Below are 21,752 nucleotides of genomic sequence, written 5' to 3' on the forward strand. Positions count from 1 at the left end.
AAACTGCCTGAGTCCCAGGGCATTTGGGAAAGGAAAAAGCAAAAATAAACAATAAAGTAAATTCACATCTGAGGAAGAGGAGGAGCAAGTGGGAATGGATAGACATGAAGCAAAATAATGTTGTATGTACACAGCAGGTCAGATGTGGAAGTAGGATGTGGAGTAGACATTCTTCAAAGGAACAAGTGTCCTTCCTCAAAATGGCAAAGCTGGCACTGCCTCTCTGTCCCTTGTTCACGTCCTGGGCGATGATACATTGATTGGCATAACAGAAAATCAGGTATTGATTTCACATGTCCCTCCCTGGGCATTAGAATTGAAGATCTTGCCAGCTGACTGCTCCTTAATTTCAATTATTTGGGGTCTTTTAACCTTGAGGGACTCAGTATGCAAATAATAAGAGCTGCTATGAGACAGCTTTTATTTAGCACTAACGATGTACCAAATACTATGCTGAAAACTTGTTTACATTAGTTCATTTGAATCTTGCAACAGCCTTCTGAGACAGGGACTCCCTAAGAGACAGAGAGGTTAATAATTTGGGAAAGGTTGCAAAGCTGCTACGTAGGGAAGCTGGGATTTAAACCTGTGAGGGTCTGGCTCCAGAGTCCTTCTCTTAACAACAGCTCTAGGGCTTTGTTAAATCAGTGTCAACCAGAGAGTGGACTTTCCATGACGCTGGTGCTTTAAAGGTGTTGCCTTTAAAACCTGCCTGTATATAGACAGCACCCTTTATCTTGTACAAAACTCACTGTCATCTGCACCTGGCATGGTGGCTCACTCCTGTAATCTCAGCACTTTGGGAGGCCGAGGCAGGTGGATCACCTGAGCACAGGAGTTTGAGAGCAGCCTGGGCAACATGGAGAAACTCCATCTCTCCCAGAAATACAAAATATTAGCTGGGCATGGTGGCGCATACCTGTGGTCTCAGTTATTTGGGAGGCTGAGGTGGGAGGATCACTTGAGCCTGGGTGGTGGAGGCTGCAGTGAGTTGAGATTGCGCCACTGCACTCCAATCTGGGTGACAAGAGTGAGACCCTGTCTCAAAAAAAAAAAAAAAAAAAGTCGGGTGTGGGAGGAGAGAAATAACTCATTGCTGCCTAAAAACCAGTTTCCACAGTACATTACACCCATCATGAAAAGGTTTCAATAAAGTGACTTTGGCCAAGAGGGACGGAAACAAAAAAGCAAGGGAGAGAATATTTAGAGAAATTGATGCTCCGCTAATATCCAAAGTAGCCAAAGAAATTAATGCTCATTGTCCAAAGAGAAGGTGGAGGCAAAGATATGCACCAACTGTCATTCTCAGTAGAATAGCTTTCTTTCTAGCCAGCTCTTTAAAGTCATCTGCTTTGGTGAATGCCTCGCTCCTCATATGAAAACTCTTCAGCTGCTGATACAAGTGTCAGGAAGGCAAAAGGCTAGAATGAGCTGAGCCTGGCAGAAAGTGCAAAGAGCTACAAAAGGGCTATTTCTGTTACGCTCAGGGCAAGGAGAACAGCAAGACGACATAGGTCTGCCGCCTGGAGAGGGTGGTGTGATACTAACAGTGACAGCAAGTGCAATTACTCAGCCTCCAGTCTGCATCTGTGTTCCCTCAAGATAGAGGAGATGCTTTCCATAGAGGGGACAGGAGACACTGTTTCAGGGAATTGAGACCCAAAATAAGGTGCCACGATTGTCAGAGTGCCTGCCCTCTCTAAATAAGTCTGAGGCTCCTGGCCCTGATGAATGAAAGCCCAGGCTACTCGTGGCATGAAGTCTGAAGTAGCCACAACATTGGTGGTAAACTCTGAAGAATCCAGAAGAATAGGAGATGTACCAGCAAATAAAAAGGAATAAAAATACAAGTTGTGCCAATCATATGTCAGTAAGCATCATGCCAATCCCAGACAGACTTCTGTAATGCATTATTAACAAGGGGGACAGGGCGAACACTCAATGCAGTAATGATTACTTGGAATCAGCATGGATTCGCTAAAAATAATTCATACCAGGCAATGCTCATTCCATTTTTTTCATACTCACGGAAGCTGGTGATCAAGAGATTACTATGGTTATAAAATCTGGAATTCAGCAAGGCATTTTGACTAACTTTTCCATATAACTAACTCCAATGCAAAAATATTTTAAAATGTAGACTGGACGTAATGAAAATAGGTAGACTAAATAACCCTGTAAAAGTACCGATTAACCATATCTACATCAATTTAAAATGTCCCTTTTAGGGACTCCCTAAGAGAAAGAGAGGTTAATAATTTGGGAAAGGTTGCAAAGCTGAGAAGTAGGGAAGCCGGGATGTAAACCTGTGGGGGTCTGCCTCAAGAGTCTTTCTCTTAACAGCTCTAGGGCTTTGTTAAATCAGCCCTATCTCTAGTGGGAAGCCACTAGGCTCTATCCAGAGCCTGTCCTATTCACTTTCCTATCAATAACTTGGACGGCGATATTGCCATCATTCCACTAAATTTGGGAATGACCTGAAGCTAAGAAGGGAAACAGCCACTCTAAAAAATGAGAAGCAAAACTGAAAAAAAAAAAAAAACATCAAGGTGACCGATTCACTGAAAGTAAGACGGAATTCTCCAGAGGTAAATGCAAAACATTAAGCATGAGTTTAAAACTATAAGTGGACAAACAGTGGAGAGAAGAAACAGTGCTCTCCGCATGGAAAAGGACTGCACATAAAATGTCTCGATGGTAAATTCAAGATGAGTAAGTCATACAATATGGCTGTTAAAAACATTCATCTTATGTTTCATTAACAAAAGTATACTACTCAAAACTAGAGAAGGGATAGTTCAATTATACTCTGAAGTAGCTAGACCAGAATCAACAATAGCCTATTTTTAGTTCCATTTAATAAGCATGGCAACAATCCAGGGTTCATTCAGCATCCATGGCCCAGATGGTCAAAGAGCCAGACTAGCCCCATCTGACAGTGCTTCCCACCACAATGATAGTGACTCTATCCCCAATGCAGTAGTCACTACCCACATGTAGCTACTGAGCTCTTGATATGTAACTAGTGTAGCTGGGGAACTGAATTTTTAGTTTTGTTTAATTCTAATTCATTTAAATTTATGTATCTGCTTGTAACTTGGGGCTACCAAGTCAGGTTGCATAGCTCTAGACAACGCCATATGCCAAATGGTGGAAGTAACTCAAAGGATAGCAAACCCAAAAAAAAAAAAAAAAAGGGATTTGGGGACAAAATGACAACAGAATTCAGTATCTGAAGTTCTGTCTTGTGGAAAAGGAATTAGAAATATTGTTTGCAACCCATCGGGCAGAATTAGGACTTAGAGAAATTACAGCAAGATAATATCCATGGCGCTGGAGAAGTAACTGCTTAACAGTGACAACAATGTCAATTCTATGAGAGCAGGACCTGTTGTCACCATACTCACCACCTAGTACCTAGCACAGTGCCTGGCACCAAGAAGGCACTCAGTAAATATGTCTACTGAATGAGTGAATGGTTTAATCAACCCATGAAATAGGAAACTGTCCAAATGGAACATAAACAACTCAAAAGACTATGAATTCCCCCTCTCCCTAATCTGGAGGAGCCCCAAGGAGCTGGCTGACAACTTGCTAGGGATACTGTGGAAGATCCAGCCTCCACCAAAAGGTAGCTGGACTAAATGGCCTTTAAGTGCTCTCCAGATCTGCTAAAAGCCTTTTGCCTCTACAATCAGATGGGACTGGGTTCAAATCCTGACATGGAATTCACATGACTGTGTTTCTTATCTAATGCATAATAGATCATATGCACTTTGTGACTTCAAGTAACTTCATTTGTTATCTCACAGTTTCTTTGGGTCAGAAGTCTGGGCATGGCTTATCTAGATGCTTTGTTCAGGGTCTCAAGAAGCTGCACTCAAGGCACCGGGAAGGCCTGAGTTCTCACCTGGAGGCTTGGGGGAGGAAGACTTCCATACTCACATGGTTGTCAGCAGTATTCAGTCCTTCATCCTTGCGGCTGTAGGACTGAGAGCTTCAGGGATTTTTGCTGGCTCTAAGCCAGAGGTTAAACTGTTCCTAAAGGTCACCTGCAGTCCTTTACCACATGGACATCCCCAAAACACACATTCCCTTCTTCAAGTCATCACAGAGTCTCTAGAGCAAGTCAGCTAGCAAGGCGGAGTTTTATATAACATAATCATAGAAGGGACAAGCTATCACCTTTGCTGTATTCTATTGGTTAGAAGCAAGTCAGGTTCCACCCATCTCAAGGGGAGGCGATCATACAAATGTGAAAACACTAAGATGTGGGGATCATAGGGGCCCACCCTGGTATCTGTCTGTGATAGTAACCTTAGCAAGTCACTTAACACACTCCAGCTTCTCATCTATAAAAATGAGGCCACTAATAGTACAGTGGAATCATGATAGGCACTCTTAATATGCAAACTCACTTTAGGATGTAACCAGAGTCAGGTCTGTCTCCACAATAGCATTGAAATCTCACAACAAATATCGTAAGATAGATTTAGGTTAAAGAGGCTTAAGACTAAAAGAGAGGCAAGCCAACCCTTTAAGCCAGAGATATACTTAAGAATTCTCAAGCCATCATCCACTCTATAGAACTTTGATAGTTAGAAGCAGAATTCATTCAACATTCATTTATTCAACAAATTTGAATGTCCAGACTTCTGCACGTAGACATTCCCTTTGTTCCTTCCTGTGGACTAGCTCAGTAATTCTCAAACTTTAGGACTAAGAATTCTTCTACAGGGTTGTACACAAAAATATTTTATGGGATTTTGCAGGGAATTATTCTGACTATATACAATTTTTCTTTTGCATAGTTCAGGACCAGATCTCATGTGCAATCAGATTCCATTGTACCAACCTCATAGGTTTGTTCTAATAAAACATCAATAAAAGATTAACACAATGCTTGGTACTTAATTAAGTGCTTGATAAATATCAACTCCTACCTCCTGTTAAACTACTAAGCATGTAAAAAAGATATGAGAGATTTTGCGTGAAATATTAGTTCATTTTAATTTTGTATTCTCCAAAAAAGGGTCAAACTTTGGATTTTTCTCTTCTGCTGAATTTACATTTCAATAACTGTAGCCCCAAAACACGTTAAGGGTACTGTTCACATTCAAACAGCTCGCTGCTGAAAGCAAAGACACTGCTGACGTTTGGGAGGAGAGCAATTATGCCAAGTCAATCGATAAAATGAACTGTAAAGATTAATCCTCCATAATCCATTTTTTTCCTATAAAAGGCTGCATTTGGAGACTTAACAGCTTTCCCCTATGTTTCTATCATCTTCTCATAAGACAAAGACAAAATATCAACCACAGAAAGGTGCTGTCCAATTAGAATCAAATGTTCTTTTCCAAAAGATTTACATTCCCTGTGTATTTTGATGGAAGGGACACTAACGAAGACTTATGTGTTAAGCACTCTGCTCAACAAGATCCCATGCTAGCTCATTTACGCCTCACACACCCCAGGTGATGGGTATGATCAACTCAGATAGAGAAACAGAAGCTGTGAGAGAGGTTAAATGATTTGCTCAAAGCCACACAAATCCCCCAAACGAATCATTTGTTCAACAAATATTTGAGTCTTCTATGGGCTGGACACCACCAGCCACTGCATGGCTTATACCTAAATCAGAGAACGAATCAAGAAGAGAGACACAAAAATACAAGTTCACCTGTAACCTTGAGTTAGCAGGGAGGGGATAAGGAGGGAAGACTGCTTAATTTGAGTCCGTATGTCAGAAAAGGTGAAACAAAAATAAAATGCCACAAACCTTCCTAGGGAGGGTGTGCGTATGTTTGGGTGTGCGTCAGGCAGTGGGGCTGCCTGGGCTCAAAGCTCTTATTAGTGGTAATAAGTTTCCGACCCACACAGAGGGCTCCAGTGCCCAGATCATCAGCCCAAGCACTGGGAAATCATTTCAATTCTCCACACCTCACCTCCGAAGCACCACTCCCCTCATAAGCCCCCTTGGATCAATGCTTCATCGTCTGCATTCCAGTAAAGCACCGATCCTTCTCCTTCGTTCTTTGGGTCTGAGCTCACAGAATATTTCCCATACTTTCGTTCTGTTTTTCACCTGACATCACCCCCCACTCATTGGGAGAGTCATTCTGTTATTTTCCCCATTGTCTGTATCCCACCTTCCAGGACATGAAAGAGGAACCCACTCCTAGAGGGGAGTATGAGCCAGTTTTGCTTTCCTACACCTGCCGGGGCCCCTTTAATCATGAAACCACAGGGAAGACCTGAAAACCAAAATCCCCCTTCCACTTTTACCAGTCTCATCTAATCTGGGTCTTTGTATTTGCTTGCAGAATAGTACATCAAAAGAAAGATTGGGGGGAAGGGGGAAATAGCCATGATTAAAAGACTGCTGCAGCTCAAGGACAGAACCAAAATGTTAGATGCCTGACTTCACTACTGGCCGCTAATTAAATGCAAAACAGGAGCATTAATTTGAAATGGGATGAGCAACACTGTATTGGGTTTTTATTTTTTGCTGTAAAATGAGCCCCCTCTCCCCCCTCGCTTGGCTCCCTCTCCAATCCTGCCGTGTTTTCGAAGTGTTGGGGACCAGATGAGCAAGCGAGCGGCATGCCGTTAATCAAGTCTTACTCATCTGTGTGTGCCGCTGCATTCAAAGAGAATTAATAACGGGCTTAGCTGAGAACCAGGAGGACCAAGGTGCTGCTGGCTCCTGTTCAAGTGCTCCTAGATTCGTGGCTGTTCTTTTAAGCCTCAAGAGATGAAACTCAGTTTTAGTTCTGTGATACCTTGAAAATTGCAAAGCCCCAAGAATACCCTGTCTGGGACTCCAGGAAACCACTGGAGAGCAACAAAGTCGAAAGAAAAAAAACCGAGTTTTCTAGTATTTTCCTCTAGGTGGATGTTAATGAAAAGTAAGATATAGATTTTACTCTAAGGTTCAAGGTGTTTACCCGGGTTCCTGAATAGAGGGTGGCTGCTGGAATAGGGGTTACCGAAGATGATAAAGGGGAGGAATCCTGTCCCAAAATATTTCCCCAGCTGGGTTATACTATTAGAGATCAATTCTTTGGGGTTATTTAGGAAATGCCTGTCCTAGAGGAATAACATGCAAAGACTTTAAGCTGCTAATTCATTTAAACTGCCCTAATTACTTATATGAATAACCACCAAAATAAATAATGAATGCAATGGCCGCTTCTACCTAATGAAAACTTGCTGTGTCAAAACACCGTGCTGTGTGCTGTACATGTGTCTTCCATCTAATCCTCACTTGTTATTTTCTTCCTTTTACAGAGGATACCTGAAAGAGCTAACATTATTTGCCCAGGGTTGCACAGATACTTAGGACTCAAGCCAAGATTTAAATCCAGGAGAGTGACTCCACAGCCAGTTTTCTAAAGGCCACCCAGTTCCATCTCCTTGTATACCCGGTGGCTGGGCGGAGTTGCAAAATAAAGCTGGTCATCAGGGAACAGAAAGGAGGGCATGGAGGAGGTGGCACCACCAGCTAGGGCAGCAAAGTGCCCAAGAAGAAGGGGAAAGATGTGATGGAAGGGGCAGGGAAAGGCTGCCAAAGACAAAATGTGTTTTATTTAGCAGAATGGTTAAAAGCAGAGCCTTTGAAGCCGGACCACCTGGGTTCCAATTGCAGTTCAAGTCGTGAGCTGCTGGTATTCAATTTACAGTGCTGTTTGTTCCTTGCTTGCCCTCTCTCCAGCATGCCGTCCTACAGAATGAGAACCATTTGGAGAAATTATTTGTTACTAATCTGATCAACATCTGAAAGACAGTCTCAATTAGAGACAGAGAGAGAAAGAAATTCCAGCTCTAGAACTCACTAGGTGTGACCCTGGCAAAAATGCCTTATCATTCTATGCCTCAGTTTCCTCACCTATAAAATGAGGACAAGAATCCTACCCATCCCAATTGAATGTGTTAATATAGCTAAAGGATTTTAAATAGTGCTTGGCATAAAATAAGTGCTATATATGTGGTGGCTGTGTTTTCTTTTAATTATCAGTTCTGGCAAGAAGTAGTCCCGACTCCAACAGTCTGAAAAAAACAAGGATGTGCAACAAAAACGAGTGCTTACATCTGTCAAAAACATGTATGGGAATGTTCACAGCAGCTTTATTCATAGCAGCCAAAACCTAGGGGAAAAAAATAGATGTTCAACGCCAGAATAAAGTAGCCTATTCTTACAATGAAATACTATGCAACAATGAAGAAGAACTACTATTACAAGTAACAGCAGACATAGCATTGGGCAAAATCTTAGGGAATAATAAAAACTGTATATTTCCATTTATAAGAAGCTGTCAAAGAGAAAAAACTAAGTTCTACTGGTAGTGGTGTGTATGACTAGGAGGGTTACAATGGACCCATCTGGGTGCTGGAAATTCTGCATCCTATCCGAGTTGTGGTTTCATGGGTGCGTACTTATGTGAACATTCACTAAGCTCTAGTAATTAAGATTTGGACACTTTATTGTAAATTGCGCCTCAATTTTCTTAATTAGCAAAAGGTATTAAATCAGTATATGTGATGTGACCTTATGTGTAAAGTTAGTAACTAAGAGTTTTAAAGTTTATTTAAATTGCGATGTAGTAGTGATGCATTTCATCAATTAAGCCAGAATATCAAATTCATTATTAAGATGAGACCAAATATGTCTATTTCAATAAGCGTATTTAATAAACAATGCAGTAAAAAAGCCATGGAAGTGGTGTGCAAATGAGGGAAGTCTGGACTTCATTAGACTATGGAGAAGGGGGCACACAGTCCTTTATTCCAGCAGGGATCAACAAACTTTGCCCATGGGCCAGATCCAGCCCACTGCATGGTTTTGTACACCCTGTAAACTGAGAATCGTTTTGACCTTCCCAAATGGTTGGGAAAAAAAGAATCGTACTTATTGATACATGAAAGTTAAATAAAATTCAAATTTCAGTACTCATAAAATGTTATTAGAACATGGTCATGCAACATTCATTTACATACCGTCCCAGGCTTTTTCCCACTTCGGCAGAGTTGAGTAGCTATAACAGAGTTCATGTGGCCACAAAATATAAATATTTACTACACAGCCATTTATAGAAAAAGTTTGTCAACCCCTGCTGCTCAAGTAGATACGTTTCATCATTGTCACTGATGCAGTGCCATAAAGTCACCTCCCTGTTCTAATTCTTTCTTACTAAGAGGCTATTCTCAAATACCCACGATGATTAACTCCTTGGCTCCAAATTCTGAAGCCCAGTGAGTGTCCAAGCTCTGAGTTCTTAGGACAAGCTCTGGCCCAGTGGCAACTAGAACACTATTACAAGATCTTTGCCAAAAAAGACAATAAAATTACAAACTATCACAAGCAAACATTATGAGTTAGTCTCTTGTATCACATTGAAAAAGTGTCCTTTTTTTCTGGAATTTTTACTGTGCCCTCAAATTAGTTCTTGCTTTAAAACCAACCAACTGTAGAGTCCTCTTCTTTGCTTTCAAGTCATTACTACATCTTTAAAGTAGAAACATTTAGGGCCCTTGTTAAAAATGTACGGATAGAAAATATTTGGGGTGCTAATTAGGTGATAAGAAAGTTTAACTCTCAAAATGGTGATGGAAGATGAATTTTCCCACCTCTGAACTTTCAATAGGCTTTTTTCCTCCACATGGGAATATCCTTCCTCCTGTCTCCTTAGTGGCTAAATCTCCCTTACTAAACTGATAGTTCACTGGATACGAAATCCATATTAGAATTAATAACCATACCCAGCCCACCACTTTGTGCAAAACAGGCACCTAAGATACATACGAAGTGAAGAAAAATTTATAAGAGAAATTTCTATCTCCATTCAATAAATATTGAATTGACCAAGATATGCTGAATTTATCTGCTCATCTCCTTAGACTTTAAGTGACTATTTTTCTATCTGCAAAAGCAATAACTATTTTTGATAGACAAGTTCAAAACCTACCAGTGTGAATGTGTACTTTTGAAAATAGGGTAAATACCTTGCAATTGTGAGAAATTCTTTCTTGTGGAATGCTGTTTAAGAAAAGTTGTGAGGTTCCCACTGACTCCATCTAATGTTAATCATTTATGAAATACTGTGGTTCAGAGCTCAGCAATTGAAGTCATTTCAGGCAGTAAATATACATTTCCTGTCAAAACATATCAAATGGATAAGACTTCAACTTATTTGAGAATAAGTTGTAACTCACTTCAATATTGGCAATGTGGAGGAATCTCTGATGGCTTTTAATAGCCTTGACAGTTTTCTTGTTCTTGCCCCCAAACCACTGAGTATCTCCATTTGATCCTTCCCCGAAATGACCCTCAGTATCTATCCTTGTAGTATCTATCCCTCCAATTCCAAATCTGTTGTGTGGTTTCCTTTTCCATTACTCAGATTTTACAGAACTCAAGTTAGGTCTACATATAACTCAAAGTATTCTGGATTTACAGATTATTACCTCATTAAAACTAAGGTCCCAACTTCATTTATCACTGCATTCTGCCTATATCATTTCACCCCACATGTAACAATGCCCTAGAAAATAAAAGCTTTGATACAAAATTTTGTTCTTTTTGCAAAAATTAAGCCCAGTGGTAGAACGGTCAAGGCAGGTACTTCGGCACCACAGAATCACCAGGACCTCAAGCAGCTTCTGTCTTTCTGTTCTTTTTCCCTTCTGCCTCTTGTCATCAAGGTCACTTCACAGCCCAAAATAGCTGTTGGAGAACAAACTATTACATCACATTCCAGGACTTAGAAAGGAGGAAGATCCAGAAAGGGCTCTACCCCTGGATTTTAGAAGACTCACCAGAAATAACCATCCAAAACTCCTACATATATCTCCTATGGCTATCCTGGTGCAAGAGAGTCTGTAAAACATAGTCCTGACTCTGTACAGATTGTGTCTTACTAGAAATCAGCGTTCCATCACTAAGGAAGGGGGAAGAATAGATGTGATGTACGCAGATAGCATCTCTTCCACCCTGTATTGCATATATCCATTTTGTATAGATGGACCACCAACAACTAAATAATCGAAAGAAATGTAGAAATGTCTCCAGCACAGGCCCTTTCATCACCTAAGGAAATCTCCCAGAAGATTCCACTTTAACATCTTGGAGGGCAACTTTCACTACTAGTGAGGAAACACTGATGTACTTCTTCTCAAATTGGACATGGGGGTGTATTTCATACTTCCTCATCAGGTTAATGTAATGACAGATTTCAGATATAAACAGCACCTCAACTGCACTTACTATGAGACGGTGGTGGTTCTATGGTTTGAGTTTTTTGGGCTTTTTAAAATCTCACAGGTGTTCCTACCTCATCCAAACCCAAGAGCAGAATCAAGAGACCTCCGCCCCTGTGTGTCAGTGTGGAACACACTGAAAGTTCCCAGGAACAATGGTATTTATCTAGGACTGAGTAAGAATGTAGAAACCTAGGCCGGGCGCGGTGGCTCACGCCTGTAATCCCAGCACTTTGGGAGGCCGAGGCGGGCGGATCACGAGGTCAGGAGATCGAGACCATCCTGGCTAACACGGTGAAACCCCGTCTCTACTAAAAATACAAAAAATCAGCCGGGCGCGGTTGTGGGCGCCTGTAGTCCCAGCTACTCGGGAGGCTGAGGCAGGAGAATGGCGTGAACCCGGGAGGCAGAGCTTGCAGTGAGCCGAGATCACGCCACTGCACTCCAGCCTGGGCTGGGCGACAGAGCGAGACTCCGTCTCAAAAAAAAAAAAAAAAGAGAATGTAGAAACCTAAGCTCTGAATTCAACACTTCTGAGATTTCACTGACACCCGGTTTATGGAAGATCAGGACAAGTTGGTAGACAGCAACGTGGCTTCTGGCAGATCTTCAGGAATAATGATAATGTGCATTTATACAATGAGCTGTAGTTTTCAAAGCATTTTCGCATAGTCATCAATTGGAAACTCCCACCAGTACTTTAAGCAGGCCAGATTGTTGTAGCTTTGAGTAGGTTAGGGATTTATTACTCAAAGTTTTCTCTTATGAGACAACATTTGAGACTTAAATGATGAGAGGAAGCCAGACACACACACACACACACACACACACACACACACACACACAAAAGACACACATTTCACATTCCAGGGAAAGGAAATCAGGTACAGAGCCACTGAACAAGTAAAGGAACACATTCGCTGCATGGTAAGAAATGAGAGATGGTCAGTGTGATTACCTCAGAGGAAGGGGGAGAGGTCGCAAATGACAATGGAGAAAAAATCAGCGCACTGGCAACCATCATCTTCTGATCCTACTTCTAATATAACTTTTGCTTGTCCTACCACCAGATAGATTTTCGACATGGGAATCTTATCCATGTACTGCCTCTGCCATCCTCACTCGATCTACTTCTAAAAATGTCTTTCAAGAAACAAAAAAGAAGCTGTTGTTTTCATTGCAAGCTATGTCCAATTTTAAAATATATACAAAATTCCTAAATTCTAAAACTTCATTTGATTTTTTTTTTCCCTCCAGACAGGGTCTTATTCTGTCACCCAAGCGGGAATGCACTGGTGCAATCATGGGTCACTGCAGCCTTAACCTCCTTGGTTCAAGCAATCCTCCCATCTCAGTCACCTAAGTAGCTGGCACTACATGCATGCATCTAACCATGCCTGCTTAATTTTTGTATTTTTTTGTACAGACAGGCTTTCACCATGTTGCCCAGATTGGTCTCGAACTCCTGGGCTCAAGAAATCTGCCCACTTTGGCCTCCCAAAGTGCTGGGATCACAGGCGTGAGCCACCATGCCCAGCCTCTTCCATTTGCTTTAAAACCAGGTTTTCTACAAACTTTCTGTAACCAGCACTTTCAAATTGCAATTCACTTTGTGTGTTTTTAAAAATACCATGTACACAGACATATGCAACATCCTGTTTCCTGTATACCAAGAGTAAACCTTCAAAATATCCCTCTGAGGAACGAAATTCCAAACCCCTGCCATAGGATTCACACTCATAGGCCTTCGATTTTGTCAGCTTCCCTGCAACTTCCCAGGTCCACTGCTTCAACCAGTTAGTTAGGAAAAACAATTTTTAAAAAACATCTTGGCATCCATCAACCAGCATTTTCAAGGGCAAGAAAACAGCAACGCCCCAGGAGCTGTCTGAGGTGCTTAAGGTTAATGGCTGTATTTACATAGCCATCAATTCACTTTACAAAGAACTGCCCCAGTAGGACGTGCAACTCCATCAGGCGGCCCCTGTCAGGACAGAGCAGACAGGAGTCTCTAAACAAGGAAAATGCCTGATAAATCTTAATGACATCGTTTTGTTTTCATTCACTTACTTATCACCTTATTTTCAGCTCAAGAGTCTTGAGCCCCTGAATGAACAAAATAGACTACACTTCCATTTCTCCATGAGTCACTCTCTAAAACTTTTTGAGACTGTAGTAAATTACAATGGCTTTACCATTTATGATGATGCATACCTTGCACCAGTGCTGTCCAATCGGGCAGCCACTACACATACATGGTTATTTAAGTTTAAAGCTAAATTAATTACAATTAAAGAAAATTTAAAATTTGCTTCTTGAGTCACATTAACCACATTTCGAGTACTCAAAAGTAACATGTAGCTTAGTGGCTCTCACAGTGAACAGCAAGAAGTTTGGAACATTTCCATGATCACAGGGAAGTTCTATTGAAACACACAGGAATTTGTAAGATTCTACTTACAGATTTTACTGATAATGTCTAGGGCCTGGCCTGTTCTGGAGTTAACATATCTTAATTTCAAGGGAACATAATGATAAGAGACTTTCTGCAGTCCCCACATTTTCCAGACGCATTCCCAAGCCACTGGTACACTGGTGTTTTTAATACTCTAAAACACACCCTTTGACCAGGCAATTACACTTCTACCCTAGAAAAATGCAAACACATGGGTACCAAGAGACTGTAATTATGAGAAGGCTTTAAACAGTAAACACAGCATCTCAGTTAACACCATATATGACTTTGTTCAAGAATGATATCATCATATTCTCTATAGCAGAAAAAAATGGGAAAAATCTGAATGCCCGTCTGTAGGGAAACAGCTAAATAAAATGCAGTACATTCATAGTGGAACACTATATGGCAGTTAAAGGAATGAGTGAGAGCTATGTATGTATAAACGTGGATAATCTCCAAGACACCAGTAAGCAAAAAAATACAAACTATAGAATCAGATGTATAAAATGACACTACTTAAGTGAAAAAATTCACACAAGACTGTATATTTAGTAACCATACATACTAATACAAATAGCAAAGTTTAATATATTTTGATATTTTCACAATATACTTTTGAAATAAAGTTAAATGCCAAATATGCTTCCTATTTCTGTTGATTAGTTGGCATTGATACAAATCAACTTCAGATGATAAGAAAGAATCTACCAAGTCTTCATCAGTCCATTCTTCCTCCTCGGTTTGGATTTCTTTGAAATGTAATGTATATTAAATATTTTAAATATGTGCAGAAGGCTATAACCCAAACTCTTCATAGTATCTGAGAAGGGAGAGACAGAAATGGGTTGTAGAGAGAGAGTTAGAGGTGATTTTTACTTTTTCTCTAATTTTTTTTTAAAAAAACTTGTGTATTCCCTGCAGGGGTTCTACAAAGTCCCTATGACCCTGTATTATGACCAGTGGCATCACTATCCCTTACAATGCAGGCTGAGTAGCTGTAATAACACTAACCAGCCATTCCCAGCCAGCAGACAGTACCACCCACACATGCCATGTTCTACAGTAAATCAAAGACCATGGTTTTTTCTAAAAGTAGATATTGTTCTTAAAAACAAAAATTAGGACAATTTTGTTGTTTGGATGCTTCTGCTGTTTAGTCTTCCATAGAAGCCATCTCCAGCAGGGCCTTCATCTGCCACTCAACTTGGAAACCTCATCTTCTAACTGTCTGGGGTTGAGCGCTGGGGAAACAAAGGCCAAAAGGGTCAGCAGCCACGGAGGAGAACTGTAGCATCTTGACAGTTGGGTAGAGATGACCAACGTGAAAACCGGCCGAGGGGACAACAGTGACTGATGGGTCCCAAGGAAATGTTAGTACAAACCTAGTCACACGCAACACCCTGCTGCCCGCAAGAGGGGATCACAGTTCCACAAACCAGCTATGTAATTAAAACACAGCTCTGGAGACGAAGGAGGTTAAATGACTCTGACCCAGTCCATCCGCTCTGCTTGCTGGTTGCCAATTCTAACCTTCCTGCCAACACCCACACATTTCTATAACTCAGATTATCTCCAAAGTATTTCACAAACTTCCAATTTTTTTAAACGAGTGAAGGAGAAAAAAAAGCAAGCTCTTTACATGTGTTTTCTTATTCAAAGGGACTTCAGTTTGCAAACTTTTACTTTTTTTAGACAGTGCAAGACAAAGTAAAATCCACTGAAAGCTTTTCATTTAAGCAAACACAGAAGATAATTTATTCCTCCAAGTGGCAGGAGAAAGCAATAAGCCAGGCATCTGTCCAAAAACTTTCCATACCCCCTCAAGTCCTATAACTCTGTCTACAACTCCATCTTCTGGTCCTGACTGAATCTTCAATTATTCCCAGAACGGATGAAATCTTAAATCCACATCAGCTTTTAACATCTGCTGAGTCTTAACTACACAGGAACAAAAACGAAATTCCTGTATGTCACCTGCCGATAGGATTACAATTTAAATCAGATCAAAACTGTATGGAAATCGAAGCCATGTTTTTTCCTAGTCCAATGTAGACATCAGTCGGATGACGGAAGTTGGCAATAGGCTGGTTACATGCTACATACAGCAAACCTGCCTCAACATTCGTTTAAACAACTGGGCAATTCTTATTTTAAAAGGCCTCAAGTACAGAAAACGCATCTTATGCTCTAAAAGAAATGTCAAGACATTATCAAAATCAGTTTCTCAGACACAATACTGATCCAACGAACATTTAATTTGTACTTTTGGTTCGGAAATTTAAATCAACCTTCTGAATCATACTGTTTAGACAAGCTTACCAACATGTTACAAAATGAGAAACTCTCAACCTAATCAAAACAACCTATTTGTATAAAAATTTCTGTATTAAAATGTTTAAACTCTGAAAAATGTATTGTCTAAGAAAGCGTTATACAAAGTGTGATCCAAAGCCTGGAAGCATCAGCACCTCATGGGAGCCTGCTGGAAATAGGAATTCACAGGCCCCATCCCAGAATTACTGAATCACAAATTCTAGAGATGAGGCCAGGGAATCTGTTTTAACAAGCCTTTCAGGTGCTCCAGCACTGGTCTAAAGGATAATATTAAGAATATCAAGAATACTGGAATTTGGGGACGGGTATACCAAACAAGATTGATTATGTAAAATCAATTTTTAAAATCCAACAAAATTCAGAATTTGCAGAGGACAAAAAAAAATTGCAATCAGCATAAACCCTATATTCATCTCTCTTCCTTCCTTCTAAGTAAATGAGGATCATGAAACGTACATACGGATATAGTCAATTGCTTGTAAGTTCATGTCTATTTATGCTGTGGTTCAGAAATATTTGCACATCAAACCAGAATCTGAGTTTACACTTGGGATCCTGAGTCTTTTGTAAATGTGAAAAGAGTAAATTTGGAATCAAAATGTCTTGAAGAAACAGTTTTCTAGGAATCTTGCCAGCCCTTTTTCTCAGGATGACCTTAACTTTCAGTCTTGAAGAATGTTTTCCTTTCCTGATTAATACTTCATAGGATGATTAGTATATTTTGTACATGTGTACATCAGGACAAGCTGGCTCGTGACTTTTCCCCTACTATTGAGAACACCAGAGCTTGGTGCTCCATTGTAAAAGGGTTAACTAACATGCTAGGCCAGTATCAATGGCAGAGCTTACTGGCACTGTCCGCTCCCCTGACTGACCTATGAGAAACATGATTCTAACCACGGCCATTTTCCTTTAAAATAACAAAGAAACCTGGAAAATAAACTACATACATCTGACTCAGGATTCCATGAGGCCCAGCCCTCTCACTCCCCTTCCCCATACAGGCTTATTTCTGGGTCTTTAGAATCAAATTAGAACACCCTGTCAGACACCTATTTGTGCAAACTTAATTTCAAGTGTATTTAAATGTCTTCACATCTTGCTATTGCTCATCACATCAAGCAGAGCCGCTTCCACTGTGTAATCACAATAATGAATAAACATGGGGTGCTTAGAAAGGACTGAGGCACCACAAAACTGATCAATTGTTAATTCTATAAAGTGACTAAACGTGCCTTCCTTTGCAATAACTCCATCAAGCTGTGTTTTGGGTGGGAAGGATGCCCATGTCCTCTGCCTACTGTCTCTGTAAAGCAAAAATGCAATCATCGGTCAGATTCTACCCAAGGCTTATCTTAATCTTGATTATTTCCTCATATTGTCTCAACCCACCACCCTTCCAACCCCAATGAGAAGCAAAAATTGTAATGGCATTTAAAAAGCCATGGGCTGCATAATTATTAATTGCCAAAGGATTTGAGGCAGCACTGATATTAACAGCCTAAATAGCCACAGTGTATATTTATTGCCTGTTTTTATTTTGATAAAATACCAATTTCACAATGAGCATCTGACCCACAGGAACTCCAAATCTCAATCAAATTCCTTTGTGTGGCAGGATAAGGACAGTTAGAGCTTCTTAGGGTAAACACATTTGTTATTTACCTCTTCTCCCCAACCATGCCTGGGCCATATGCATGAGGAGTTTGGCCAACCTTTCTTGAGTTCAAAGAATGAATAATCTACTAAGAGTTTTGTCCCTGGACCACACTGCTTGGGTTCAAACTGTGTCTCTGCCACAAACTACCAGTGTGGCTTCCACCCTGCGTGCTTCATTTTTCTCATGCAAAGAAGGGAGATGATGATTGTGTCTACCTTGTAGGACTTCAGGAGGATTAAATCAAATAGCACAAAAAATATTCTTAGTATAAAACGGCACAGTCACCATGGAAAACCAGTATGGTGGTACCCCAAAAAACTAAACACAGAATTATCATCCAATCCAGCAACTCCACTTCTGGGGACAGACTCAAAAGAACTAAAGGCAGAACTAAAAGCATCTTGAATAGATATTTGTATACCCATGTTCATAGCAGCATGATGTGCAGTAGCCATAAGGTGGAAAAAAACAAATGTCCATTGAAGGTCACATAAAAAAATACAGTGTGGGCTATATATGCAATGGATTATTCAGCCTTACAAAGGAAATTCTGACACATGCTACAATATGGATGAAACTTGAAGACATTATGCTAAGTGAGATAAGACAGACACAAAAGAATAATGTATGTCTCCATTTATATAAGGTCCTAGAGGAGTGAAAATCAGAGAGACAGGAAGTAGAAAGGTGGTCATCAGGAACTAGATGGGGGAATGGGAAATTCGTGTTTTATGGGTACAGAGTTCAGTTTTGCACCATGAAAAGGGTTCTGTGGATGGAATGGGCGATGGTAGCTTAACAGTGTGAATGTACTTAATGCCACTGAAATGTACACTTAAAAATGGTTAAAATGATAAATTTTACGTTTTTTACCCAAACTAAAACAAAAATGCTTAGTATAGTACCCAGCAACATCCTTACGCAACAAATGATAACTATTGTTACTATTATAATTTTTCTAAAGCTCAAGGCAAATATTTCACAAACATTCTCTAATGTAAAAATGGCCAGCATCCAGAGAAAGCTCTCATGAAAGAGACACTTGCTAAGTAAGGTTCAATTCCATTTAAACATCTCCTTACCCACTCCCCACTGCCTCTCTCACCCCCACTGGTAGGTATTCCTTGACCTTAATGGGGATGTTTAAATGTTAACCAATGAGTTTTCTAAATCTCCTCAGCTGCATATCAGCACCTAAGCTTTGAGGTGGGGGAAATTCCGCATATAAGGAGAATGAGATTGGTTCCAAGGGGCAGACTCACAGCCATCCTCCGGCTTGCTTAATGGAGTTCCATGCTTCTGAGCAGACCTAGAGTCTGCAAAGAGCAGGACAGAGTGCAAAGAAGATGTGAGTTTTTTATCCTGGGAGGACTGAGTCCATAGTAACCAATTTTATGGCTCTTTTGATTTGTGTCCATGGATATCTGTATGCGTGCGTGTGTGTGAGTGTGTGTTGAGAAGGAATTAATCCAAAAATATAGATGAAGAAAGCTGCGTCTCTGATGTGAAACCGAGTTGCATAATCAGTTCTGAAGGCAGAGAAAAGGTAACAGATGTTTACATTACAATCTGACTCCTACTGGAAGAGCTGCCAAATGATTTAAATAGTAACAAAGATTACTATTCCAGTGATTTGTTGCCCCCAACGATACAGAGAAGAATTCACCCCAGTAATTTTTTCTTTGGATGGCCTTAATTAAACATTGCACTGTACAAAATATTTATGGCTTTCAAACTACTTAAAAATATTAAACTAGACACCATTTTAAAAGGTTGAATTGTAGGACTCACTCCATTACTGACATATGAAACTTGATGTCTGGTAAACAGGATGCATTACAAAGAAAATCAAAATCTCTTTTAACTTTTGGATGTTTGATGACTAATATTAAGATAAATTTTTAGGTAGAATAACATATAGCCATGAAAAAGAATGACATATAGCTCTCTTCACTGATTTGTCATCTTTACTGGAATCACTCCAGAGCACATCTGGGTCTCATGTAAAATGATCACCACAACGTAGGGGGTCTCCACAGGCAAGGAATGTCGGCCTCCTTCCCTAGCCACAGGTTCACCAGAAGCCCTCTAATCGGCCTTTGCTGAGTAAACAAAGTAGGACACAGATCATATGATGTATGAACCCCCGTATTCAAAATTGTCAGGTCTAAGCCGGGCACAGTGGCTCATGTCTGTAACCCCAGCACTTTGGGACGTGGAGGCAGCCGGATTACTTGAGGTCAGGAGTTCAAGACCAGCCTGGTCAACATGGTGAAACTCCGTCTCTACTAAAAACACAAAAATTAGCCAGGCATGGTGGCGCACGCCTGTACTCCCAGTTACTCAGGAGGCTGAGGTAGAATTGCTTGAACCCTGAAGGAGGAGGTTGCAGTGAGCTGAGATCACGCCACTACACTCCAGCCTGGGCGACAGAGACTCTGTCTCAAAAATAAATAAACAAAAAGAAAAAAAAATAAATCAATAAAAAGAAAAAAAAAATCAGGTCTAAATATATGTGGATAAAAGCAGCAGGAGGGATTTGGAAACAGGTTTACCAAAGTTTAAAAAGGAATTGCCACTGGGTGGCAAAATTGGGTGGGTTTTTTTTTTTTTAACTTTCCTTTTTATATTTTTCTGCAATGTTTGAATTTTTCTACCCCAGGTATGTACTACTTTTATAAATTAAGAAAAGAAATTTTCTTTTTTTTTTTTTTTTTTTTTTGAGACGGAGTCTCGCTCTGTCGCCCAGGCTGGAGTGCAGTGGCGCAATCTCGGCTCACTGCAAGCTCCGCCTCCCGGGTTCACGCCATTCTCCTGCCTCAGCCTCCCGAGTAGCTGGGACTACAGACGCCCGCCCCTGCGCCCGGCTAATTTTTTCTATTTTTAGTAGAGACGGGGTTTCACCATGGTCTCGATCTCCTGACCTTGTGATCCGCCCACCTCGGCCTCCCAAAGTGCTGGGATTACAGGCGTGAGCCACCACGCCCGGCCAAGAAAAGAAATTTTCAAAACAGAAGCCTAGGGTGATGAAAAGAATTGTGGCCTATGCATCAAAATACTTGGGTTCCCTGACAGAAATAAAGAGCTGCAGACATTGGATAAGATATTTTTCACTACTCTGGACCTTAAAAGTTGCATCAGAGCAGAGTTTCTCAACCACAGCATTCCTGACATTTTGAATCAAATAATTCTTTGCAGCCAGGCATGGTGGCTCACGCCTGTAATCCAAGCACTTTGGGAGGCTGAAGTGGGTGCATCACCTGAGGTCAGAAGTTTGAGACCAGCCTGGCCAACATAATGAAACCCCATCTCTACAAAAATACAAAAATTAGCCGGGCATGGTGGCGGGTGCCTGTAATCCCAGTTGCTGGGGAGTCTGAGGTGAGAGAATCGCTTGAATCTGGAAGGCAGAGGTTGCAGTGAGCCAAGATTCCATCATTGCACTCCAGCCTGGGTGACAGAGCAAAAACATAAATAAAAAATAATAATTCCCAAATAACTAAATAAAAAATAGTAATTCTTTGCTGTGGGAGCTGCCCTGTGCACCACAGGATGTTTAGCCAGTATTCCTGCCCTCTGCCCACGAGAGACTGCTCTCCCACACCATCCTGCCCCAAATTGTAACAATCAAAAAAACGTCTCCAGATACTGCGGAAACTCCTCTGGGGAGCAAAATTGCCCCCCACTGGAGCAATTTTAAGTTTCCCCCGAACTTCGTGGTCTGCAAGTTTCTTCCTTGCTGAAAACCTTTGTTAATTTTTAGAAGCTATATTTAAAGTCTGTGGTTTTAGGCCCAATGATTCCCAGGTTAGTAACTACGGTATACCGCAGACTCATCAATATTTTCATCACTTACTAGAGAAAAAGATGAAATGGAAATGAAGAAATCAAGAAATAAAACTATTAATTTTCAGAGAAAACTTTAGAACACATGGCACAGACGTGAAACTAAAAGAATCCAAGCAGACACGGTGGTCATCAAAAAAAAAAAAAAACGAATAAATAATAACTCTAGCTTTTGACAGTTCCACCTTTTGTTAAGGT

At 40.7% G+C, this 21,752-nt stretch overlaps 1 protein-coding gene across 3 annotated transcripts in view; it reads right to left on the reverse strand.

Annotated features, from left to right (window-relative positions):
* The window catches only part of TAFA4 (TAFA chemokine like family member 4), a 199,684-nt gene that overhangs the window by 172,559 nt on the left and 5,373 nt on the right, over nucleotides 1-21,752 (reverse strand). Inside the window, exon 1 of one of the 3 annotated variants that reach the window (XM_011744808.3) lies at nucleotides 7,632-7,688. The exons of the other annotated variants lie outside the window; for them this stretch is intronic. The gene's annotated coding sequence lies outside the window, so the exon portion shown is untranslated. Of the gene's footprint in view, nucleotides 1-7,631; nucleotides 7,689-21,752 lie in introns of those variants that run through there. 3 annotated transcript variants of the gene reach the window in all.

Source organism: Macaca nemestrina, chromosome 2, assembly GCF_043159975.1.
Source record: "Macaca nemestrina isolate mMacNem1 chromosome 2, mMacNem.hap1, whole genome shotgun sequence".
NCBI lineage: Eukaryota > Metazoa > Chordata > Mammalia > Primates > Cercopithecidae > Macaca > Macaca nemestrina.